This window comes from Halichoerus grypus, chromosome 11 (assembly GCF_964656455.1).
Source record: "Halichoerus grypus chromosome 11, mHalGry1.hap1.1, whole genome shotgun sequence".
In the NCBI taxonomy this organism is placed as follows: domain Eukaryota; kingdom Metazoa; phylum Chordata; class Mammalia; order Carnivora; family Phocidae; genus Halichoerus; species Halichoerus grypus.
The window spans coordinates 2,782,220-2,808,687 of record NC_135722.1 but is presented as its reverse complement, the minus strand read 5'-3'; the positions used below and the strand labels follow the sequence as shown (position 1 = coordinate 2,808,687).

The following is a 26,468-nucleotide window of genomic DNA, read 5'->3' as shown; positions in this document are numbered from 1 at the left end:
AAACAGAAGCTGTCAAGAGGCAGAACGTTAAAACTCCAAGTGGATCCTGATATCTCTGAGCCAAAAACTAGGGGCTTCACTTATGCTTCCAGAAAGATGGTGTAGGCGTGCTTTTCCCGATTCCTCCCACAAAGTGCAATTAAAACACAGGGATGTTGTACAGAAAACAAACATGAGACTCTGAAAGAGGGAGAGAAGGAGGAAGCCTGGCAAGGGACTGGGAACCCCGAGGAGCGGCATGAGGGGTCAGGTTTCTGGGGTGGGGTTTAGCTTCATCCATCCCAGACGTGGAGCTGGAGAGCCAGAAACCCACACACACCAGGAGAAGCAGACAGAAAGCCACCACAAATGACTGTTCTCTCTAGCCAAAGGACCAGGAAAGCGGCAGCCTAATGAGACAATGTGTTTAGACAATGACCACTCAACAGACACCCCAGAAAAACTGGCGCCCACCCGGACCCACAGCAGCAAAGGCTGAGGGAGGGCGCCCAGACTTCTAACCTGTGTGGCTGTAATAGGCACCCCAAACCCCCAGTGGGGTGGTGTCAAATAAGCCGAAAAAAGGAGCTGGGACTTTCTTCCCCACCGGGTGGTAACAAATCCTCCTCACATTCCACTATATTGGTGCAGGTAATGCGGGGAGCCTGGGTTTCCACACCCACTGGGCAGTACCAAGGTACCCCTCCCTCACCCCACTGGACTGGTGTCAGGAAAGAGCTAATGGAGAGTCAGGACTTTCTCCATCACCAACAGAAATGAGGCCACCCCACCATGATATTGGTGGGGACCATGTAGAGAGCAGGAGCCCCCAACCACACCAGCAACAACAAGGAGCCTCCCCACTGGAGTAATGACAGAGGTCAACTGGAGAATGAGACTTCTGTGTCCACTTGTCAGTGATGGGGCAGCACCCCTCCTCCCCTGTGAGAGCCATGAGAGAATGTCAGCTGAAGCAGAGGCTTAAGAAGACCCACAGTCACACATCATCATATGAAAATGTACACATTTCCACTGAAAATCATTCATCATCCCAAGGGCCAGGAAGATCTCAAATAGGACAAGGACAACCAACGGCTGCTGACAATGAGGTGACAGAGATGTTAGAATTACCCAAAAAAGAGTTTAAATAAAAAGTCACAGTAAGAAAGCTTCAATAAGCAATTATGAACATGCTGAAAACAGATGAAAAACAAAGTTTCATTAAAAAAACCCAACAACATCAAATCTCAGCAAAGAAGTAGAGACAAATAAGAACCAGGTAGAAATGTTAGGAGTGAAAAATGTAGTAATTCAAACAAGCAGCTCAGTGTATGGACTCGACAGCAGGGAGGGAACAGAAATAACCCGTGAACTGGAAGACAGACCAACAGATATTACCTAAACTTGCACAAGAGAGAAAACAGATGAAAAATTAAAAATAAACAGAGCCTCAGGGACCAGTGAGCCTATAACTTCATCAGAGTCCCAGAAAAAGAGAAGGGGGGGAGGGATCTGAAAAAGTACTCAAAAATATAACAACTGAAAACATCCCAAATTTGGGAAAAGACATAAGCCTACAGATTCAAGAAAGTTTATCAAATCCCAAATAGAATAAACCCAAGGAAATTCACACCAAGATGCATCATAATTCGGGACGCCTGGGTGGCTCAGTTGGTTAAGCGGCTGCCTTCAGCTCAGGTCATGATCCCAGGGTCCTGGGATCGAGTCCTGCATCGGGCCCCCAGCTCAGCGGGGAGCCTGCTTCTCCCTCTCCCTCTGCCTGCCGCTGCCCCTGCTTGTGCACGCTCTCTCTCTGACAAGTAAATAGAGAAAATGTTTTTTTTAAAAAAAAAGATGCATCATAATTAAACTTCTGAAAACTAATAACAAAGAAAAATCTTGAAAGCAGGCAGAGAAAAATGATACCTTATGTATAGTGGGGAAATAACTGGAGTAATAGTGTATTTCTCATCAGAAACCATGGAGGCCACACACAATATATTTGGAGTAATGAAAGAAAAGAACGATCAGTCTAGAATTCTATATCCAGCAAAAATATCCTGTAAGAATAAACAGAAAATCAAGATATTCTTAGATTAAAGGAAACCAAGAGAATTTGCCATCAGTAGACCTATCCTAAAAGGATGGCTAAAGAAAGCTCTTTAAACAGAAAGGAAACAATAAAAGAAGGAATCTTAGAACTCTGGGGAGGAAAAAAGAACACAGTAAGCAAAAATATGAATAAATACAATAGGTTTTTCTTCTCCTCTCAAATCTTCTAAATTATGGTTAACAGTTGAAGCAAAAATTACAGTGCAATCAGATTTGGTTCTAAATGTATGTAGAGAAAATATTTAAGACAGTTATGTTGTAAGTGGGGGAGGGTAAAGAGACATAAAAGAAAGTAAGGTTTGTATATTTCACTCAAACTGGTATCACAGCAGATGGTGGTAAAGTTATATGTACAGAATATAATGCCCAGAGCAATCACTTAGAAAGCTATAGAAAGCTCAAAAACAATTATAGGTAAATCCAAGTGGAATTCTAAAAATATTCAAATGACCCACAAAAAAGGCAAAAAAAGATAATGGATATGAAGAACAGAGAGAACATAAAACAAAAAACAAAATGACAGACATTAAGCCTTAACACATCAATAATTACATTAAGGCTAAATGGTCAAAATATACAATTTAAATGACAGAGATGGGCCAAATGGACTAAAGAGATTTTAAAAGACTCAATTATGTTAGGTCTACAAAAATTCACTTCAAATAGATACACAGTCAGGATGAAAAAATATGTAAACATTAACCACAGGAAGGTAGGCATGGCTATATTGACATTAGATAAAGTAGACTTCAGAACAAAGAAAACTACCACAGAGAGGAACATTATATAGTGACAAAACGTCAATCCACCAAGAAGAATGGCAACCTCAAATGTATATGCAACAAACAACAGAGGAGGAAAATGCATAAAACATAAATGGATAGAACTGAAAGGAAAAAGAGACAAATCCATAATTACAGTTGCACACTTCAACACCCCCATCTCAAAAACTGATACATAACTAGACAGAAAAGTCAGCAAGGATGTGGAAGAGCTCAACCAACAGATTCTAAGTGATATTCATAGAACCTTCCACTCAATAACAGCAGAATATACACTCTTTCCAAAGTGCTAATGGAACATATAGCAAGACAGACGATGCCCAGGGACACAAAACAACCTCAACACATTTAAAAGTGAAATCATACATAATGTGTTCTCTGACCACAACCGATTCAAATTAGAAATCCATAACTGAAAGGTAACAGAAATCTCCAAATAGTTTAAAACTATAAATATAAGCACACTTCTAAATAATTCATGCATTAAAGAAAGAATTTAAAAGGAAAATTCTGTAAATACATGGGACTGAATGAAAACAAAAGAGTAAAGCATACCAAACTTTGTGGGAGCAGCTAAAGCACTGATAAGACAAATATTTAGAGCACTAAATGCATACATCAGAAAAAAAGGAATAATCTCAAATCAAAGTCTAAGTTCTTATCTCAAGAAGTGAGCAAAAGGAGAGGAAAATAAATCCAAAGCAAGCAAAAGGAAGGATATAATAATCATAAGAGTGGAGAAAACTGAAAACAGAAAAAGAGAGAAAAACAATGAAACAATGAGCTGGTTCTTTATAAAAAGTCCATAAAATTGACAAAACTCTAGCAAGACTGACAAAGAAAAGAACAGAGACACGAATTACCAATACCAGAAATGAAATGAAGATACCATTACAGACACTGGAGGGGTATTTATTACCAAAAAGATAGCAAAGGAGTACTATGAAATACAAACTACCTCAACTCATCCAAAATGAAATAGGTAATTTGAATAGCACTTATAAGTATTAAGAAAATTGAATCCATAATTTTAAAGCTCCCAGTTTTGGAATAAAAAATAAACCTCTAAATGGTTTCACTGGAGAATTCCGTGAATGTTTAAACAAGAACTAATACCAATTCTACACACTCTCTTGCAGAAAACAGAATAGGAGGAAATACTTCCCAATATATTTTATGGAACAAGTATTACCCTGATACTAAAACCATATAAAGAGAATACAAAAGAAAACCATAGGTTAATATCCCTTATGAATATAGATGTAAAAATCTTAAACAAAATTTTATCAAACAGAATTTAGCAATATATGAAAAGAATTATATACCATGACCAGTTGGGGTTTATTCCAGGAATGCAAGGCTGGCTCAATATTTTTTTAAAGAATCAATATGGGGTGCCTGGATAGCTCAGTCAGTTGAGCATCCAACACTAGATTTCAGCTCAGGTCATGATCTCAGGGACCTGAGAACGAGCCCCGCATGGGGCTCCACACTCAGCAGGGAATCTGCTTGAGGATTCTCTCCCTCTGCCCCTCCCCCAACTCATGCACACACACTCTCTCTCTCTAAAATAAATACATACATTAAAAAAAACAATCTATCTAATACACTATTCCAACAGGTTAAGAAGAAAAATCACACAATCATATCAATCAATGTAGAATAAGCATATGACAAAATTCAACATCATATCTATGACAAAAACTCTCCCCAAAATAGAAGGAGGGGAACTTCCCCAACTTGATATAAAGTGCCATCTGCAAAAGCAAAGAAGTCTGCTCTCATCACTCTTATTGAACTGAGTGGCAGATGTTCTATCAAATGCAATAAGGCAAGAAAAGGAAATAAAAAGCAAACAGATTGGGAAAAAGAAACAAAACTGTCCCCATTTTCAGATGACATGATTGTAGAAAATCCCAAGGAACCTACTAAGAAAAACCTTCTAAAAATAATAAGTGAGTTGAATGAAGTCCCAAGATACAAAGTCAACATATAAATGTCAACGGTATACCCATATGCTAGCCATGAACACCAAAATTTAAAATACAACACCATCTATAATTGCACAAAACTAATGAAATACTGAAGTGTAAATCTAACAAAACATGTACAAGACTTGTCTGCTGAAATCTACACAACACTGGGGAAAGAAATCAGAGAAGATCTAAAGAAGAGACATACCACATTCATGGATTGGACAACTCAACATAGTCAAGATGTCACTTTTCCCAAATCGACAACAGGTAGAATGCATTTCAAACAAAAACTCAGCAAGTTTTTTTGTAGATATAGGCAGTATTATTCTAAAACATATGGAAAGGCAAAGGAATGAGAATAACTAAAACAAACTTGAAAAGGAATAAAGTGAGAGGAGTCCGTCTGCCTAATTTCAAGATTACTATGCAGTGACTGTGATCAGGCTGTGTGGCCCTGGTGCAGGCAGATCAACAGACCTCAACGGAGAGCCCAGAAACAGATCCACAAACACCCCAACTGATTCTGGACAAAGGTCTAGAAGCAATTCAGTGGAGGAAGGACAACCTTTGCACAAATAGTGGTTAAGCAACTGGACATCAATAGGCAAAATAATGACCGTAACTCAAAATGGATTAGAGATGTAAGTGTAAAATGTGAACTATCAAAATTTCAGAAAAACAACACTTTCTCATAGGAGGAAAATCTTCGGGATCTAGGACAAGGCAACCAGTTCTCAGACTAGATGTCAGAAGCACAAGCCACACACACACAAAAAATGGATAAACTGGACAAGCCTCTTGTCCCTGAAAGACTTGTTACGAGGATGAAAATACAAATCACAGACCAGGAGAAAATGCTTGCAAACGACGTAGCTAACAAAGGACTAGAGGCTATAGTGAAAAAAACTCCCAAAACTTAACAGTTCAGTTAAAGCATGAATAGAAGACGCGAAGAGACACTTCACGAAGGATGACAGCCAGACGGCGGATCGCTCAACCCCATCACCACTAACAGAATGTGCGTCAAAGCAGCAAGACATCACTACACACCTGTCCAAACGGCTAACCTAACATCAAACGCTGGTGTGAGAACACAAAAACCGGGACCGCTGGTGGGGATGTCGAACAATGCAAGCTTTTGGGGAAAATGTGGCAATTTCTTAAGAATCTAACCGTGCAACAATCATATGACCCAGAGAGTTTGCACTCAGGGCATTTATCCTAGAGAAATGAGGGTGTGTGTTCAACCAAAAACCTTACACACTAACGTTTGCAGCAGCTTTATTCACAACAGCCAGAAAGTGCAATAACCCAGATGCCCCCAAAGGCTGAGCGGTTACACATGCCGATGCGTACGTGCCACGGAGGAGCGTGGACACACACAGCAACCTCTGCAGCCAAGCCCAGTGAGGAAAGCCAATCCCGAAAGCCAATCCTGTGTGCTGTGGGATTCCACTCTGCACAACTGTCGCAATGACAAAATGACAGAGATGGAGAGCAGATCAGCGGCCCGCCCGGGCGGGGAGCTGGGGGCAGGGGGCGGTCTGCGGCTAGGAAAGCGTGGCACAAGGGATGCTCCCAGCGCTGATGGAAATACTTGTATCTCTGCGGCATCGCTGCCAGCGCCCTGGTCGTAAGAAGGCAGTGCGGTTTTGCAGGATTTTGCTGCTGGGGATCAACTGGGTAAAAGGTACAGGGGGTTATGGGGGATTAATTATCTCTGTGTTATTTCTCACAACTGCAATTATTTAAAATGGAAAAGGTTTATTATTTTTAAAAGCACACGTGGAAAACAAAACGAAAAGCAATTAAAGAGAGTTACCGTGTGACCCAGGACACGAAATTCCACTCCCAGGCTATGCCTAAACCCGACCAAAACCGCACGTACACACCAGTGTTCACAGCGGCGCTATTTATAATAAGCAAAAAGTGGAAGTAACACAAGTGTCCACCAAATGATGAACGGATCCATAAAGTGTGGTCCAGGCACGCACCGGAACACCGCTCAGCCGCAAGAGGGCAGGAAGCTCGGGCACACACTGCCGCATGCGTGAGCACGTGCTGCCCAGCAAAACCAGCAGTGAGTCAGATGACCCCGCGCTGCAAGGGCCGGGGGGGGACGAGGGGGATGCGAACGGGGAGCAGTGGCTAATGGGCACGGGGTTTGTTTGGGGGGGGGGGATGAAAATGTTCCAAAATTGATCGTGGTGATGGCTGCACAATCCTGTGAACATGAAAGGAACACTGCATCGTACACTTCAAGTGGGAATTGTATGGTCTACGAAATACATCCCAATACATTGCCGGAAACATGGAAGCACTGACCGGGTTCTAGGAAATTTTAAAAGCATCCATTTCCAAGTGATCCTCCCTGGGCCCCACAGAGAATAAGTAAATTATTGTTGAACTATTTAAAAATGTTAGCCTTCTGCCATCTTCCTCTATTTTTAGAAGTGCTCATCATTCCCAGGGAGATGGAGAGCGTAACTGTGCAGCGTTCCCAAGGAGCAAGTGGCCCCCGCGTCCCGGGCCAGGGGTGGGGGGCCGGGGGCCAGCCCAGGCCCCAGGAAGCCGACACCGGCCGTGCACCCCAGACAGACCCAGCCTGGCCCAGGCCCGGGGGCCTCTTCTGGAAGGCACAGTAGAGTCACAGTTTCTGGAGTCGGTCTGCTTGATTGCACAGCCCGCCGGCTGCCCGTGCTCCCGCTGATTCTAGAATGGCAACAAGTAACGATGCCATCCCGGGAGTGGTGGGATTAGACGAGGGAGCCCAGGGCCCCACACGGGACCCCCACAAAATGGGGAAATGTGAACGCCCTCCTGGTGTCTCAAAAAGCAGCTGGAAGAGCCCCACACGGCAGCTCCTTCCCGAGCGGGGAGTCTGAGGGTCCCCATGTGAAAGCAGGTGTTCAAACAAAAGCCCGTGTAGGCAGGCTCACAGCGGCACGAACACGGCAGCCACGAGGCCGAAGCAACCAAAGGTCCGCCGACAGGTGAACGGACCGCAAGATGCGGGCCGGCGGCGCCACGCGATGGGACGTGGCCCTGAAAAGGAAGGGGGCCCAGGCGCACGCTGCGGCAGGTGAGGCTCGCCAACCTGCTGCCACCGGAGAAGCCGGACAAACGATCTCACGTCACACAAGCCGCGGACACGAATGTCCAGAACAGGCACAGCCACACGGGCGGAAAGCCGATGGGTGGCGGCCGGCGCCCGGGCAAGGGAACGCAGCTTTGCGGGACAGCGGGCGGGCGTGTGCCAACGTTTCCAGGGTGAGGACGGAGGAGGAAATCTCTCACCTTCAGCCTCTGCCCCAGCTGGGCTCCGAAGGTGACTTCACACCACCTGCGGGGATCGGCCAGGGTGTGGACGGACACCACCTCCCTGTGGTCTACACAGGGCCGAAGCCCAGCTGGCAAAAATGTGGCTTTATCTGATTGCCTCCTCCTCTGATAAGGAAACCGAGGCCTGGGGTGACAGCCAGGACCTGAGCGACGTCCCCTGGATGCCCGTTCTGCCTCTTCCTGCCCTGCCTCCTCGTCTCCCTCCGAGGGAAATCCGAAAAGCACGATGGGGCAGGAAGGTGGCCGTGGGCCGGGGGCACACACGCACGGCGGGGCCCCGCCACGTCCACAGAATGCTCTTAAATCTCCCGTGCCTCCTGTGCTCAGTCACCAGATGACAGGGCAGGTCACGTCGGCTTACTCACGGTTACCGTGTACAATTATTCAGGAGCCACGTTAAAATATTAATCGCGCCTGCACCGTGACCAGTCAAAGCCCGAAACCCAACCTGGCAGCTCTGAGGGGTGTGCGTGAGCCTTCTGTGATCCGAGGGCAAGAATTAACGGAGCAGCTGGGAGGGACAGCACAGACAGGCTAACAAACCCGCACCAGGGTTCCCTCTCGGCTAATCCGCTCCTCCTCCCTGGACCTTCCATCAGCAAAGTCCTCTCCCAAGGACCCGGGACTTGGTCATTCGGCTCACTTTGGCTAAATCAGCAAGAGCAAAGCACAACAGAAATGTGATGCAGGACTCAGCAGCTTGCTCTCTCCCGCTGCCCTTGGGAACCCCGAGACCAACAGGAGACCGAGCCGGGCTAGGCTGCCGGATGATGAGACAGATCAACAGCCAGTCGACCCCCAGACACGGAGTGAGGCCTGCCCACCACCTGAACACAGGTGGACTCAGCAGATCCCAAGAATGGACCAGCTGAGCCCTGCTTAAATGATCAACTTGCAGACTTGTGAGATAAATAAATCAGGGGCCCACTACTTGTGGGCCAAATCCGGCCCTCAGCTCGTTTTTGTAAATAAAGTTTTATTGGAGCACAGTTGTGTACATTCATTTACATATTGCCTTTGACTGCTTTTTCGCTACAACAGCAAAGTTGGAGAGAGAATGAATGGCATTCAAGTGTCAAATATTTACCATCAGGTCCTGAAATACAGTTTTACCCCAAGGTTTACAGGGTTGGTTATGCAGCAAAGGTTAGTTAGCTGACACAGCCCTCAATTTAATCGTTACTTACTCGGTGGGAGTTGCTATCTCTACTCTCCGGATCAGGAAATGGGGGATCACAGCAGTTAAGGATCGAGCAACACCACGGTCACCGGTGATGCGTAGGCAGCATGCGGCCAAGTGGATTTCACCCAGGTTATTCCAGCAGCAGAGGCCCTACCCCTCCATACTGCAGACTTCCTAGAAAGGACTCTCTATCGAATTATTAACTTAATGAATATTCCCTCTCCTCCTAGGCCCACTCTTCTCCAGCTTCAGCAAAAGATGGCAGGTTAAAATCTAGACTGAAGAAAAGAAAAGCATATCCATGTCCGGAAAATCCCCGTGAGGGCGGAGCAGGCCCGCACAGAATAGCACAGTCTACCACCCCCCAGCCCACCATCCAGAGCTCCAGGGGGATGGACAATGGAAAGTCAGCCCCGCTGGGAACCCCCACGGGACCCTCCCTGTGACAGACAGACTGCCACCTGTCACCTCTCCCAGCGCACACGGGTAACAGAGCTCAGGGGGCCCCAGGGCCAGCAGGGAGGGACAGAGAAAGCCAGACAGAGAAAGACAAATACCGTATGATCTCACTCACCTGTGGGATCTAAATAAAAAACCAAACTTAACTCACTGACACAGACAGCAGACTGACAGTTGCCAGGAGCAAGGGGTGGGTGGTGGGCAAAGTGGTGGAAGGGGGTCCGGAGGTACAAACTTCCACATACGATAAATGAGTCCTGGGGACATAATGCACAGCAAAAAATAAAATAAAATATTTAGTCAAGCCACTACAAAGATATGGTTTATGCTATGTGATGGTGCTGTTCAGAGAAATACTTAACAAGACTTTATTTATTATGATGTAATTAAGTAAGTAAGCCTTGTAAAGAAATCATTTTTGTCTTAAAATGTGGGCCATCACGTATCCGGACAGATGGCCCATTAGCTCAGAGGCATTTCCTTTCTCTGGGCAAAGCACTAAACCCTCCCCAGGCCACTGACCGCGCAGCTGGGCCCAGGGAGTCCTGCAGATTTCAGGTGGCCACATAACCCCGACAGTCTCGGAGCAGCGAGGACACCCCAGTGCGGGGCAGAAAGCTGTCTGAATGTCTAGAGCCAGCAATGAGTGTTAAATACTATTCCCAGACTTCGGGTAAGAACCTAATTCTTTAGGAGAGTAAACCCCGAAACTCTTTCACTTACTCTGTCTAAGCGAAGAGTCTCGGCCAGGGGCGGGGGCAAGCCGCTGGGCCCCAGGGGCCTGGGATCCAGCATGAGACCCACTAGGACCCCGGCCAGGGCTCTTGGCCTTCCCGAGGCCCAGCATTTCCAGCCTCCCGAGCCTCTGGACACCAACACTCCTGACCCCCTGCCCTCTTGGGGCCGGGAGGGGCGTTGAGCCCCGTCCTGGGGTAGAGGCTGCAGGGATGGAGGGTCTCACACCTCCCCCTCCTCACCTCCAATGAAGACTCTTGGCTGCTAAATCACAGGAAACTCATCTACAGGGAAGGGGGCTCTACCTGAGAACAAGACGGGGGGTGAGGGGGACAAGGCGGGAGGGCCTGGGGGGGCAGGGGACAAGAAACAAGGAAGATGATTTCACCCCCATTAAGGAACGCTACAAACGACCACTGTCCAACAACCACGTAACTGGAGCACCAAATGTCATTTTATTTTTTTTTTTAATTAATTTATTTATTTATTTATTTATTTTTAAAGATTTTATTTATTTATTTGACAGAGACAGCGAGAGCAGGAACACAAGCAGGGGGAGCGGGAGAGGGAGAAGCAGGCTTCCCAAGCAGGGAGCCCGACGTGGGACTCGATCCCAGGGCTCTGGGATCATGACCTGAGCCGAAGGCAGCCACTTAACAACTGAGCCACCCAGGTGCCCCCAAATGTCATTTTAAAGGGTGGCCACGTTTCTAAAATCAAAGAAAAAGAAACTGTTGAAATCAATATTCATAATATATTTTGTTTAACCCAATACATGCAAAATATTATTTCAACGTGTGGCACTAGCCACGTTGCAAGTGCTCGGTGGCCACATGAGGCTGGCGGCTGCCATACTCCGTGGCACAGTTAGAGACGGGACTGCTGGGTGCTGGCCTGGGTCCCCTCAGCAGGGGACGCGTGTGTCCCAGACACTGAAGATGAGGCACCACCCCGCACGGACTGAGCACCAGGTCGGGGGCCCGAGTCAGGTCCGCTCTGCCGCACGCTGGCCAGGACCTCATGCCAAGCGTGGCCGACCAATCCCCGCAGCTGGGCCCTTCTCTCGACCACAAAATGAGTACTTTGCAACGTGGCTGCGAGTTCTAACGGAGATAATACAGCCAAGGATCAAAGCTGCTTTGAAAGCAACTGTGACCACGCAGTATGCACCCTAGAGCCGGGATCAAGGCACCAACATAAGTGAAGGGTGAGCCCGAAACCAGTCCCCATACAAGCTTGGGAGCTGAGCCCACGACTGGGGGCGGTGGACAACGCCATCCGGGGCTGGGGCAGATCACTCTGTGGGGAAAGAGACAGATGGGATCAAAACAAGAAAAACAAATGAAAAGCAAAACATGGCGATGGCAGAAGAGATCACAGGAGGTGGGATGACCCGGAAGAGAGAATGCACACAGGAAAAGAAGAGGACTCGGACCACATCCAAGTGTAAAGCCTCTCCGCACCACAGGCTACATGCCGCAAGCTAAGTGAAAACACAAGCCAAACCAGATGGAAGGTGTATCCAGAATATACAAAGAGTGTATATTCTTTGATATTCAAATCAGCAAAAAGCAGACAAACGACCCAAGGTAAAGAAAATGGAATTCGGGAAATTCAGGACCGGAAAGCTGAGTGGCCCATGAGCTGGGAGATACCCAGTGGATCCAAGGAAATGCAAAGGGACAGAATGTCCAGTCCCGCCCATCAGGTCTGGCCAAGCAGAAGGCAGCCAGCTCTCACACCACAAGGGTGGGACTGCAGCTTGGCACAGCCCCCCGGAGAGCAATCCGGGGGATATCTGTGAAAGCGGCACCCCTGTCCCCCCAGGCCGCAGACCCTGGGAAGAGCTGCCCTGGACGAGGACGTTCCCTACAGCATAGGCTGAAAGAGAAACAGAAAACAGCCTCGGAGTCACCAGGTTCAGCATTCCATGAAATACTACACGGCAGCGAACATGCACAAACTAGAGCTACATGAGGACACAGAAGAGTTTTCTAAGTAGCTATTAATCACAATGCCACCGAGATAAAGCTTCCAGTGAGCAGGCGTGCCCTTGCCCGCCTGCCCCTGCCCCGCACAGGCCACCCCAAGTCCCACTGGACCAGCAAACACGCCCCAACGTTGGCAGCTCATCAAATGGGTAAACAGTACATTGCTCAACCAACCCACGTTTCGGGTCATGAGGCAATCAATCAGAGAGCACCCAATTAGTTAATGAGCTACAGTCTGCAGGAGACATTCTGTCCCCCTTCTCCCTCTGACACAGCACCATCCTCAGTCCCGCCCTAAACCTGGGCTGAACCCACAAAGGTGAGACACCGGGTTCCCAAGAAGCAGCACATGTCCTCCTGGGGGAATGGGAACACTGGCAAGGACAGGAGTCATACGCCACAATTTCTCCGACATGTGGGGCACCCCTTCTTTGTCCCCAGACCTGAGAAGAAAGGTGGGCCTCTTTCTGCTGGGTGAGGCAAGTGGGCAGGACAGTCTCAGCTTTGGAATCCCAAGACCAGGTGGGCCTTGCATTGATCCATAGGGTTCAGTGATTCATCGGCTGCATATCACACCCAGTGCTCATTACATCACGTGCCCTCCTTAATGCCCGCCACCCAGTTACCCCATCCCCCACCCACCTCCCCTCCAGCAACCCTCAGTTTGTTTCCTGAGATTAAGAGTCTTTTATGGGGACGCCTGGGTGGCTCAGTCGGTTAAGTGGCTGCCTTCGGCCCGGGTCATGATCCCAGGGTCCTGGGATCAAGTCCCACATGGGGCTCCCCGCTCAGCAGGGAGCCTGCTTCTCCCTCTCTCTCCCTCTGCTTGTGCTCTGTCAAATAAATAAAATCTTAAAAAAAAAAAAAAAAGTCTTTTATGGTTTGTCTCTCTCTCTCTGATTTCATCTTGTTTTATTTTTCCCTCCCTTCCCCTATAATCCTGTTTTGTTTCTTAAATTTCACATATGGGATCATATGATAATTATCTTTCTCTGATTGACTTATTTCGCTTAGCATAATACCCTCTAGTTCCATCCACATCGTTGCAAATGGCAAGATTTCCTTTTTTGATGGCTGCATAATATTCCATTGTATATATATCCCACATCTTCTTTATCCACTCATCTGTCAATGGACATCTGGGCTCTTTCCATAGTTTGGCTATTGCGGACATTGCTGCTATGAACATTGGGGTGCAGGTACCCCTTCGGATCCCTACACTTGCATCTTCAGGGTAAATACAGTAGGCAATTGCTGGGTTATAGGGTAGCTCTATTTTCAACTTTTTGAACCTCCATACTGTTTTCCAGAGTGGCTGCACCAGCTTGCATTCCCACCAACGACTTAAGAGGGTTTCCCTTTCTCCACATCCTCGCCAACATCTGTCATTTCCCAACTGGTTCATTTTAGCCATTCTGACCAGTGTGAGGTGGTATCTCACTGTGGTTTTGATTTGTATTTCCCTGAGTAAAACGTGCTTTTTGAAAGCAAGAACTTGAACAGGAACTTGCACACCCGTGTTCACAGCAACGGTATCCACGACAGCCAAAAGACAAAAGCACCCGTGTGTCCGTCCACAGAGAAACGGATAAACAAGACGCAGTCCGTCCACACAATGGAGTATTACTCAGCGTTAAAAAAGGAAGGGCATTCTGACACCTGCCACAACACAGATGGACCTGGAGAACACGATGCTGAGCGAAATAAGCCAGACACAAAAGGACAAATATTGCAGGATTTCACCCCCACGAGGTCCCTAAAGGAGTCAAACTCACAGAGACAGAGAGCAGGATGGTGGGTGCCGAGGCTGGGGTAAGGGAGTTAGTGTTCAATGGGACAGAGTTTCAGTTTGGGAAGATGGAAAGTTCTGGAGACAGATGGCAGGGATGTTGTACAACAATGTAAATGTGCTTACAGCCACTGAACGGCACACTTAAAAAAAAGCGGTTAAGATGGTAAATTTTATGTTATGCATATTTTACCACAACTTACGAAGTGTTAAGTGCAATATAGTGTTTTCACATCAATTTCCATTAAATTCTTTGCTTATCATGTGCTGCTTCCTTCATGTCCCTCAAGTCTTTGCTCAGGAGCCACCTTCTCCAGGAGGCCCGCCCTGACCACCCTCCTAAAAAGTGCAACCGCCCTTCCCTCCAGGCCCCCAGAAGCAAGAGCTCCTTCTCTCCTGGATGGCACAGAGGCTCCTGTATTATCTCCCTTACTCAGTGTTTGTTTCCCCTGGCTTGAATGCTGGCCCTCCAGGGCAGGAATATATTTGTGTCTCTGATTTACTGTTGGATCCTAAGAGTCTAGAGCAACCAAACAGACCCCGGTATGATGCTTCACCCCAGGACAGCAGAACACACATTCTTCTTGAGTGCACATGGAACATTCTCCAGGACGGACCACATGTTAAACCATTAAAAAAGCCTCCATGAATGTAAAAAGGACTGAAATCATACAAAGAATGTTCTCCAGCCACAACAGAATGAAATTACACGTCAATAAGAGAAGAAAAAATTTAGAAATTTATGAATATGTGGAAATTGAACAACACACAGGTAAAGTGGAAAATATAAAGACAGGAAAAAAAAGAAAGAAACTAGAAAATATTTGAAATGTATGAAAAAGAAAACAAAATATAGCAAAACTTATGAGATAGAGCAAAAACAGTCCTTAAAAGATTCTCAGTTGTAAATGTCTATATTCAAAAGAGCAAAGATCTCAAATCAATAACTTATCCTCCCACCTGACAAAACTGGAAAAGAAGCAACAAACTAAAGTGAGCAGGGGGAGGAACGAATAAAAGGGTGAAATGAAAGTAAAAGAGAAGAGAAAAATCGATGAAACCACAATCGGGTTCTTTGAAAAGCTGGATGAAACTGGCAAACTTTTAGCTAGATTTGGATCAAGGGAAAAAAAGGGGGGAGGGGGAGTCAAATTACCAAACTCAGAAATTAAAGAGAGGACATTTCTACTAACCTCACAGAAATAAAAAAGAGGATCAGGCAACACTGTGAACAACTGCACACAGAAATGGACAGATTTCAGGGAGACACAAAGTAACAAACGCGACTCAGGAAGAAACATACCTATAACAAGTAAAGACTGAATTAAAACTGCACACACACAAAAAGCACGAGGCCCCGATGGCTTCGCTGGTGAATTCTACCAAACTTTAAGGAAGCATTAAATAACAGTTCATCACAAACGTTGCCAAAAAGTAGAAGAGAACACTTTCCAACTCATTTTATGAGGCCAATATTACCATGATACCATCACAAGAATGGTACAGATCAATATCTCTTTTGTATATGCATGCAAAACACTGAACAGAATACTAGCAAACTGAATCCAGCAGCATATGAAAAGAATTATAAACCATGACCAAGTAGGATTGATCCCAAGAATGAAAAGCTGGTATGACATCCAAAAATCAATTAATGCAATGCCCCATATTAACAGAATAAAGGGCAAAAGGGAGTTGAGCATCTCAACAGATGTAGAAAAAGCACTTGGCAAAATCCAGCACTGCTTCATGATAAAATGCTCAACAAACTAACAACACAAGGGACCTTCCCCAACCTGATCATCGGCATCTACAAGACACCCACACCTGCCATCATAAGCAACGTTGAAAGACTAGACATTTCCCCCTCAGACCAGGAGCAAGACATTGATGTCCTTTCTTGCCACTTCTACTCAACATTGTGCTGGGGGTTCCAGGCAGGGCAAGTAAGCAAGGCAATGAAATAAAAGCATCCAGGTTGGAGAGAAAGAAATAAAATTTTCACTATTTGTAGATGACATAATCTTGTATGTAGAAAATCCTAAAGAATCCACCGAAAAATTAGAACAAACATGATCAGCAAGATCATAGAATATATGATCAATATACAAAAAATGAACTGTATCTCTACACACTAAGAATGAACTATTTGAAAATGAAATTAAGAAACTAAATTCATTTACAATATTACTAAAAAGAAAGTTTTAGGCATAAATCTAACCAAAAAAAGTGGAAAATTTATCATCTGAAAACCAGAAAACATTTCTGAAAGAAATAAAAAGACCTAATAAGTGGAAAAGCATCTTATGCTCATGGGTCAGAAGACCTCATATTGTTAAGATGGCAATACTTACAAAATGAGCTACAGACTCAACACAATCCCTACCAAATCCCAGCTGGCTTCTTTGCAGAAGTTGATAAGCTGATCCTAAAATTCATATAAAAATTAAAGGGATCCAGAATAGCCAAAGTATGTTGAGAAAAGAAAAAACTAGGTTGGAAGACTCACCCTTCCTGATTTTAAAACTCCACTACAAAGCAACAGTAAGCAACACAATGTGGCACTGGCATAAGAATGAACATAGATTGGGGCGCCTGGGTGGCTCAGTCATTAAGCGTCTGCCTTCGGCTCAGGTCAGGATCCCAGGGTCCTAGGATCGAGCCCCAAATCAGGCTCCCTGCTCTGCGGGAAGCCTGCTTCTCCCTCTCCCACTCCCCCTGCTTGTGTTCCCTCTCTCGCTGTGTCTCTGTCAAATAAATAAATAAAATCTTAAAAAAAAAATGAACACAGATTAAAGGAAGAGACTTGAAAGTCTAGAAATGATGCCATGTTTTTATAGCCAACTGATTTTCAACCAGAATGCCCAGCCAATTCAATTGAAAAGTACCATCTTTTCAACAAATGGTGATGGGGCAACTGGACATCCATAGGCAAAAGAATGAAGTTGGACCCCTTCCTCACACCATATAAAAAATTAATTCAAAATGGATCATACAGGGGCGCCTGGGTGGCTCAGTCAGTTAAGTGTCTGCCGTTGGCTCAGGTCATGATCTCAGGATCCTGGGATCAAGCCCCATGTCAGGCTCCCTGCTCAGCAGGCAGTCTGCTCCTCCCTCTCCCTCTGCCCCTCACCCTATGCATGTTCTCTCTCTCACCCTCTCTGTCTCTCTCTCAAATAAATAAAATCTTTAAAAAAAAAAAAAAGGCAAATGGATCATACACCTAAATATATGAGTTAATAGCATAAAACTCTTAGAAGAAAACACAAGCATAAATTGTCAGGACCTCAGGTTAGGCAATTCCTTCTCAGATGTGACACTAGAAGAATAAGTACCAAAATAAAAAACAGATGGTCTCCATCAAAATGTAAAATTTTCATACTTTCTACAACACCATCAACAAAACAAAAAAGACAACCCAAAGAATGGGACAAATTATCATCAAATTGTATATCTGAGAAGAAATTTATACCTGAAGAATTATTATAACTAAATAATAAAAAGAGCCCTCCAAAAAACAATTTAAAATGGGCAAAAGATCTGAAAAGACATTTCACCAAGCAAGGTATACAAATGGCCAACAAGCACATGAGAAGGTGCTCAGATCATTCATCACAGAAGAAATACAAATTAAACAAACAGGAAGATGCCACCTCACACCCTCCGGGATTACTACACTCAAGAAGACAGATAATAGCACAAAGTGGTGAGGAGGTGTGCGAAGGGGAACCCCGGAATGCGGAGTGTTCCACCCACTGTGGGAAACAGTCTGGCAGGTCCTCAGAAGGTAAAACATCAGGTCACCATGTGACCCAGCACTCCCAGTTCTGGGTAAACACCCAAGATCGATGAACACACGTGCCCACATGAAAACTCATATGCTGATTCGAAAAAGCCAAAAAGTGGAAATAACCAATATGTCCATCCACTGCCGTAGGAATGAATACAATGTGATGGATCCATACAACAGAGTATTATTCGGCTGTGAAAAGGGAACGGGGTGCTGATATGTGTTAGAACACAGATCACAGATGAACCTTGAAAACAGTATGCTGAGTAATGAAGCAGTCACAAAAGACCACACACCACAGGATTTCACATCTATGAGATGTCCAGATTGGACAAATCCACAGAGCCAGAAAGGAGATGAGTGGTTGCCAGGGCCGGGGAATGTATGCAGGAAACAGGGAGCAAAGACAAATAGGTTTGAGATTTGGAAGGGGGGTGGATGATGAAAATGTCTAGAAATGAGAGTGATGATCATGGTTGCACAACTCTTATGAATAGATTAAAGACCATTGAATTGTATACTTTAGATGGGTGATCTGTAAGACATATAAATTATATCTTGATAAAAATACTGTACTTTTTTAAGATTTTATTTACTTATTTATTAGAGAGCGAGCGAGCAAGGAGAGGGGCAGAGGGAAAAGGAGAGAAGCTCAAGCAGACTCTATGCTGAGCACGGAACCCAACACGGGACTTGATCTCAGGACCCTGAGATCATGACCTGAACCAAAACCAAGAGTCAGATCCTTAACCAACTGAGCCACCCAAGCTCCCCAATACTTTACTTTTTTAAACAAGTCGAGGACAGTGCGTGGCATGAAGGCACCCACCAGCGGGGCAGGCCAGGCACTGCCTCAGGCCCTAGGACACACCGACACACAGGACAGATAAGGGGCCCACCCTCCTGGACTTTCTTCCAGTGGAGGGAGGAGGGGGACACACATGCAAACCAACACACGAAACCATGAATTTCGGTCTAGATGCATGAGAGAACCAAGGTGAGGACACTTGTCCACACCTTCGTGGGGTCTCCTACCCTCCAGGGCCTCCTACCAGCCCTGGGTCCCCTTCCCACAGAGGCAGCAGTAAAGAGGTCTACTGGAGGGTTAGCAACACGTCCTCTCCCCTGGAGAAGGCGTCCCCCTTCAGCTGAAGCCTGGGGAACCTCGAGTCTCCCTAGGGCTGGGCGGGGGTGGGCATGGGTGTGTTAACCCTTGCTCTGGGGGCCTTGTGCATTCATTCTACACAGGAACCAATGCCCCGGGGCGCCTGGGTGGCTCAGTTGGTTGGGCAACCGCCTTCAGCTCAGGTCATGATCCTGGAGTCCCGGGATCGAGTCCCGCATCGGGCTCCCTGCTCAGCGCTCCCTTCTCCCTCTGACCCTCCCCGCTCTCATGCTCTCTCTCTAAAATAAATAAATAAAATCTTAAAAAAAAAAAAGAACCAATGCCCCAAAACACTAATAATCAGCCATACTGAGAGACAGTCTCCTCCTAGGGCCTCCCACCTCCATCCCCGCTGTGAGCGGATGAGCAGGACACACCTGTCAAGATACGTTCGGACACCATTACAAGTTCAGCCGAAAAGGTCTACCTGTTAATGACAGTGTACAGAAGCTACTGAAGTTTGCAAAGAAGGTATGAGGCCCCTGACATCCTGGCCTGGCCAAGGACCATTCAGCAGCAAAGCATCATAGGGTTTAATCTGGAACAAACCAAAAACCAAAACCAGAACTTAAACCACCCTTAACCCCAGGGCCCAGTCCCCAGTTCTGCCTCCTCGAATGGCATAAATACGGGCAGGGAATTCCGACTGTCAGAGCCTTACTGTGGACAGAAGGGCCGGGGGCAAAGCGGGGACAGAATGTAAACACAGGTAGGCGCTCTGCTCCCCACTTGGTGACAAACGCCCACGTCAGAGACAACCATCTATCCAAGCTTGAGAGGAGTGGGGGCAGGATGGAGACAGACAACAGTGAGGGCCCTGCCTGCAGAGGACTTAATCTCATTTTTCTTTAAAGATTTTATTTTTTGACAGAGAGAGACACAGCGAGAGAGGAGCAAGACGGAGTGGGAGAGGGAGAAGCAGGCTCCCCATGAGCAGGGTGCCCGATGCGGGGCTCAATCCCAGGACCCCGGGATCATGACCTGAGCCGAAGGCAGACGCTTAACGACTGAGCCACCCAGGCGCCCCTAATCTCATTTTCTAAAGCTGCCTTTGCTGTCCCCACCTCACCCTGCCAGAGACTGCAGAGCTTAGTAGGGAAGCCAAGAGTCAGACCCTGGCCAGGCCGGGGAGAAAGTACCGCCATCCACCAACACCCTGGGGCGCACTTGCCTCCTGAGACCGGGCCTCCCCTGAAAACCTGAGCGCCTGGTCCACAGGACAACCGACTTCTATTTCGGTGACCCCCGGGCTCAGGGGGCCCTCTGGCTCCTCCTCTACCAAGGGCCCCAGACGCAGCACGGAGAAGGGAGAGGCCAGGCCAGTGCCAGCTACCTTTCCCACACAGGGCGTGACAGGAGCCGCTCCTCCAAGGTCCAGGGACAATCTTCACCCCAAAACAACCCCAGCCAATGCCCGGGAGGACGGAGGACCAAGCCAGCACACGTGGACACCCTCACGGGGGATCTGAAACAGCCTTCTGGCCTGACCTGGGTTCCCAGCTGTCATCCCCGCAGAGCTGAGCTTCTGGTGACCTCAGACACCTTCTACAGTAAGTTACACCTTTAATAGCAAAGGGTCCTGCCCCTATCAGACCCCAGCGGTGGACCAAGCCAGCTGCCTGCCTCCCCTGAGCCTGGATCCCACCACCCTAAACTCTGCATCCGCAGGCCTGTCCCTCGGGGGCGGGGACCCCCCCAATGACCCCCTGCAGCCCCCAACTAAACTTCACAGATGCATCCTAAACAACAAGAAAAGGGACAGGTGTTGCTGGAAACATCCACCCAACGACGGGGCGAAGCCAGCTTTCAAACCCACACCCTGTCCAAGCAGCTGGTCCCAGGCCTCTTCCAGGGGTCCTCAATGTGTGGCCCGGGGAACCCTGGGGGCTCCCCGAAGCCCTTTCAGGCCTCTGTGAAGCCAAACTGTCCTCACAGAAATACTAAGGCATCTTTTCACTCGCACCCCCCCCAAGTGTGTTGTGGGGTTTTCCAGGAGCCGCACACACGGGCTGGGCCATGGCAACAGGCTGAGTGCAAGGCAGACACAAGAATCCAGCCTTCTTCTGCTAAGCCAGACTCTAAAGGGGCTTTGCAAAAATATAAGTCATGCCATGCTTCTCACCAAAGTTCTTCTTGCTCTGGAGAAAAGCTGTTTTTCATAAAAATGCTATTGACGTTAACGTGAATGGGTTTATTATTGTCGTTTTTAAAGGCATTACTATTTAAATATTTTTACTTTTCTTTTCAAGTTTCTAAGGATACATACCCGAAGATACAATGCACATGAACGAAAAGCTCTCTGGGGTCCCTAAAGAGGGTAAAGGGGTCCTCAGACCAAAAGTCTGAGAACCCCTGTGCACCCCCCGTGGGGGAGGGCAGGGACAGGTGCAATTCTGCATGGCAGAGCGAGCGGCTGCCCAGTGCAGGGTCCTGGCTCGGCCACGTGACCTTCAGCTGTCAGGTAAATGCCCCCTGCCTTGGGCACCTCCCCTGGAGAGCACTTAGGGACCAAGGTGCCCCATACACTCACTATTACCAATATTTTCAGGATATAGTCACTGAGACGGCCCACTGACAAAGAGGCAGAGGGTCCAGGGCTGACCCTGGTGTCCCCACAATATACCCCCTTAACCTGGTCTGAGTGGGTGTCCATCCCCCGCCACCCAAAGACACAGGCAGATGGAAGGAGACAGAAGAGCATCCATCCAGCAGGAATCCTGCCAGACTCAGCCCAGAAGCCCAGAAGCCCCTGCCGGTCCCTCGGCTGAGAACCCCACCGACATCCCCGAGGCCAGGCCTGAGAGCAGCCCGCGGGCTGGCCCAGGTCTGAAAACCTCTGAGTGAGGCCAAGAAAGAAGAGGCCAGGGCCCGATCGGCTTGTGGCTTCGTGGAGCTGACCCGCGCACGCAGGAGGGAGAAGTCTGGAGCCACCAGGGCTGGCTGGTTCTTCACCGGTGATGCCTTCCAGCCAACACAATCTTTTCAACAAACAACCCCCCCGGGGGTGACTCCACATCCGGAGCCCCTTCAGGACCCCGAGACCCAGGTCCCTTCCTGGGGCCCAGTCTGCCCGGGGCCCTGCTGGAAGCAAGGGACAAATGGCTATAGTCGGCCAGGCCCCCTGCACAAGACGGTGGGAGCACAGAACCCATGGAAATCAGGAAGGAGAAAGGTTGGGGGGGCGTGCTCTGTGTTCTTAGGGGTGCAAGCGAGACAGCAGACGGGCCCCTCTGCCCCCACAGGGCGTTCCTGCTTCCCGGCGTCCCAGGCTGGCCTTCAGCTCTGCTCAGGATGTGTGACCCTCTCCCTGGGCCCAGGCCCTCCGGGACCCACCTGGTAGCTGCATCCCGCCCTTCTGTGAGCGTCCCCGGAAAGCACCTGGACCTCCGTCCGGGCTCCCTGCCCCTCCCCACCCCCCACCCGGTAATCTGGGTGCGGTTTTGGAATTTCTCAACCCAGGGAGGGAGGGGCCAGAACCCCAAGTAGGGACACTCTGTAGCAGGACACCCAGTCTGCAGGACTTGGCTCCTATGGAGCATTCAGGTGGCATCATCTGTCACTACTGTCACCTAGGTGTGCACACGGTCCCCAGGGTGGGACTCACCTTCAGGAACCCTGAGGGTGGGGCAGAATCTGCCCCATTTCTCTCTCCTCCCCCCCAGGGGGCTTCGAAGAGGAGTGTGGACCCTTCACAACGGGCCAGTCTGAAGAGAACCAGTCTCCAGAAGCTGCTCGGTGTACAAAGGCCTCGGGGTCCCCCTTCCCCAGCAGCCCCTCCCATCTTCAGTCCCCTCCAAATCCTAGGAGGAGACTACAAGGGAAGGGCTCCCGATACCAAACACAGGAAGGTAGTTCAACCAAGTCTTTAATGAAAACACCAAAAGCACCCACCGCCCACTGGCTGAGAGGTGCGTTCCCAGGAGAATGGTTACGGTGTTCGAGCTTACTGCTTTCTTGATCCACACCTGATTTTTTCAGATACTTAGCGACTTGCGGTCACAGGAGAAGTTTTTTAAAGTCAATTTATGTACATCTTCCTTGCAGAGAAATATGCTAGATGGATGAATAAAAGACCAAGCAGCATGAAAGTCTATTCCGTTAGGATAACGCTCTTTGGGGGGAGTCGCAGTAGACCCTCAAGAAGGCAAAGGAACTCCTCCACCTGTTTGTCAAGGAAAGGAAGCTGCCAACGTCCCTGGTGCTTTAGACAGCAGAGGACACGGCTCAAGTTGGCCGACAGTTACTTTTAAAGTGCCAATATTTACCTCCCAGACGAGGCTCTCCATCTTCTGCAAATATTGAAACCTATGAAGAATAATTTTAGATGTTGACTTAAAAACGCATGAGAAGCCTCGTTCGACGGGTATGGCCAGAATCAGGGGTGCGCATGAAGGCGTCCAGGGGGAGATCTGGTCAGCTCTGGGGCACAGAATGGTGCAGGAAACACCAAAGGGGACACAGAGTTTATAAAAACAATGCTTTTAGGGAGCTGAGAGGCAAAAAAAAAAAAAGAAAAAAATCTCTTTGAAGAAACCTGCCCTGCCAGGGGCGGCCTCTGCAGGTCTGCAATGATTATCCATCTAATGGATGCCTCCCGGTGAGTCTCCTCAGCGACCAGCTCCGGACTTGCCGACCATCCTGCCCGCCAAAACCTTGAGCACTGCTCAGAGTGTGCTCCCAGGACTCCTGAGGGTTCAGACCCTCCAGGGGCTCCAGTCCTGCCTCTCTGGCCGCAACCGGAATTTCCGGGGGAACGGCCAGGAGCCCCCTGCCCCTGCGGCCCAGCGTTTGAAATCTGCAGCTTTCACATTAGGCGCTCATGGCCTAATTCAACGCACACACCTCTCACCGAGCCACCCTGAGAGTCCTTGGCAAGCCCCACAAGGACAATTTTCCAACACTGTCCCAGTGGGTCACTGGGCGCAGGCCCCACCCCTTCCCTGCACTGACATCTGGCAGCCAATCACCGGGAGCCCTGCTCTCCACTGCGGCTGAACGCAAACTCCTAGCAGCCCCGCGGGCTTTGATGGGCTTGTCTCCCAGAAAGAGACACGGCCTCGGCTGCGCACCCAGGGTCCCGGCCCTGAGCTCTGGGCAGGCTCTCGGATCCGCCCCAGTACTGGGCTCACCTTCCCCTTCACCCATTAAGACTGGAAACCCGTTGAGGGGGTAGGGAGCCTCATGCCAGATGCTAATTCATCCCCCAAAGACTGACCTCGGGATTCCCACTCGAGATAATGACAGTCACTCCAAAACATTCCTTGAATCTGCTTCCAAAGGAAAAAAAAGGGCCTATCACATCAAGAAGTCTGATCAGAACTCTGGTTTTCATTCGCCTACTGTAGCTGTTTCCCGAAAGCAGTTACAAGAAGAGTAATTGTCTAACCAGATGAATTTTCCTGCTGGGTCAGCTGCTGGCTCACCACGTGCATGTGGCGAGCACAGGGGACCAAGGGCTGGGCTGGCTCTCCCAGGCTGCTTGCAGTCCCAGCTGCCCCACGCCCTAGCTGTGTGGCCCAGACCTCCTACAGGTGCTTCTATATGCCCCATCCCCCTCCTCTCCCAGACTGGGCTGGGGACCCTCTCTGCGTCCTACAGCACCCAAAGGTGATCACAACCCCTGTCCCACTGTGCACGAAGTGGCCCACCCCTTCCCTCCCCCCGCTCGCCTGGAAGCTCCCGGGGTGGGGGTGGGGCAGCCTGTGTGGCCAGCTCCCAGCCTGGTGCTCAGGGCAGGTCCTCCGACGCAATACGCAGAGAAAATCTGATATACCCTAGATCACGTCGGACCACCAGAGAAGGGCAGGCCCCACAAGACTCACGCGGCTTGGGGCTCCAGGCTATAAGCCCTGCACGCGGGTGAAGGGCTGGGGACTCCAAAGATTTTTTTTAAAACTGGCTTTTGTTTGGGGCACTTTCCTCCCCACCTCCTCGGTCAAAGCAGAGAATTCCGCAGGTTTGTGGAGATCACTTTGAGGAAGGAAGATCATAAATGCCCCCCACCCCCACCCCGCTCCGGGCCTCAGGACAACTGGAGGCTCCAGGGGAGGCTGTAACCGAACATTTCCTCCGGGCTTTCCCGGCCACACCCCTCCCTGCTGCGGGCTCCCCACGGAGGGGTTCTCAGCGAGGCCAGCCTCCGGCGGGGCTGGGCCTGCGGTTTACACAGCAGGAGCCGGGAGTGCCTGAGAAATGAGAGTTCAGGGGTCAAGGGGCTAGGACGCAGATGGGGGCTTCACACCCAGGCTTCCCACCGAGCAGGAGGCAGATCTTGGCCGCCTTAGCAACTCAACTCCCAAAACTGAGCCCCATTTTGGAAAGCCCCCATTACTCACCCGAGATGACAAGGACACCAGAACTCTATAAATTAGGGCTCTGACATAGTCGCGAACAACGCCAGTAAAATAATCACTTTTCTAAAAAGTCCGTTTTTCCTAGGGTTTTCCCGCATATCGGTCAACTCCTGCACGTTTTTCTTAGTTTCCAGCTTTTTCTTCCACCTTGCTCCCCCACCACGGATGGAATAAATTGTGATGCTATCTGAGGACTGCTTTATCTCCTGCTGGTGGCATTCCTCACATCTGACCCTTGACCCTGGATGGCCAGGGCTCCCTCCAGATAGGGCCCTCCAGGGGCCCGGACTAGGTCACCTGCAGAAGGCGACCCCTACAGATCAGCTGGGGGGGGGGGGGCCCTGCACACAGGCCCAAGAACCAGCTCAAGAACTTAACGACAGCCCCTAGGAAACTCTCCTGAATACGATTAGGGCTTTCTCAAGCAAATTACACTGGCCAAGAGTAGGCGGGAGGATCCCCCGCCCCCTTCCCCAAACGGGATCGGATTTGTTCAAAGCAGCCCAGCGCTGTCAACAATGCCCACTGGGAGCTGCCTTCTTAGGCAAAATCACCTTACTCATCAAGCACTCCTGTTGATACTTGAACAGTCGCAGCTCCTTCCCTACCAGCCCAAAGGAGCCCCCGCCTTTTCACCCGATTCCTCCTTGGAAAACCAGAAATTCCTCAGCAGGGTGAGGGCACCCGTTTCCCCCGCAGACTTACGCCCAGCCACTGTTAGGACAGCCTAATTCCTACTCAGACAAGGGTCTCCCTCTGGCCTCCTTAAGGAGACCAGCACCTGGGGGGCAAACCTCTACCTGCTGCTCATT

General features: G+C 48.7%; 1 protein-coding gene across 1 annotated transcript in view; it reads right to left on the bottom strand.

Annotated features, from left to right (window-relative positions):
• The window catches only part of SHANK2 (SH3 and multiple ankyrin repeat domains 2), a 506,338-nt gene that overhangs the window by 477,072 nt on the left and 2,798 nt on the right, over nt 1-26,468 (bottom strand). The gene's annotated exons all lie outside the window — the stretch shown is intronic.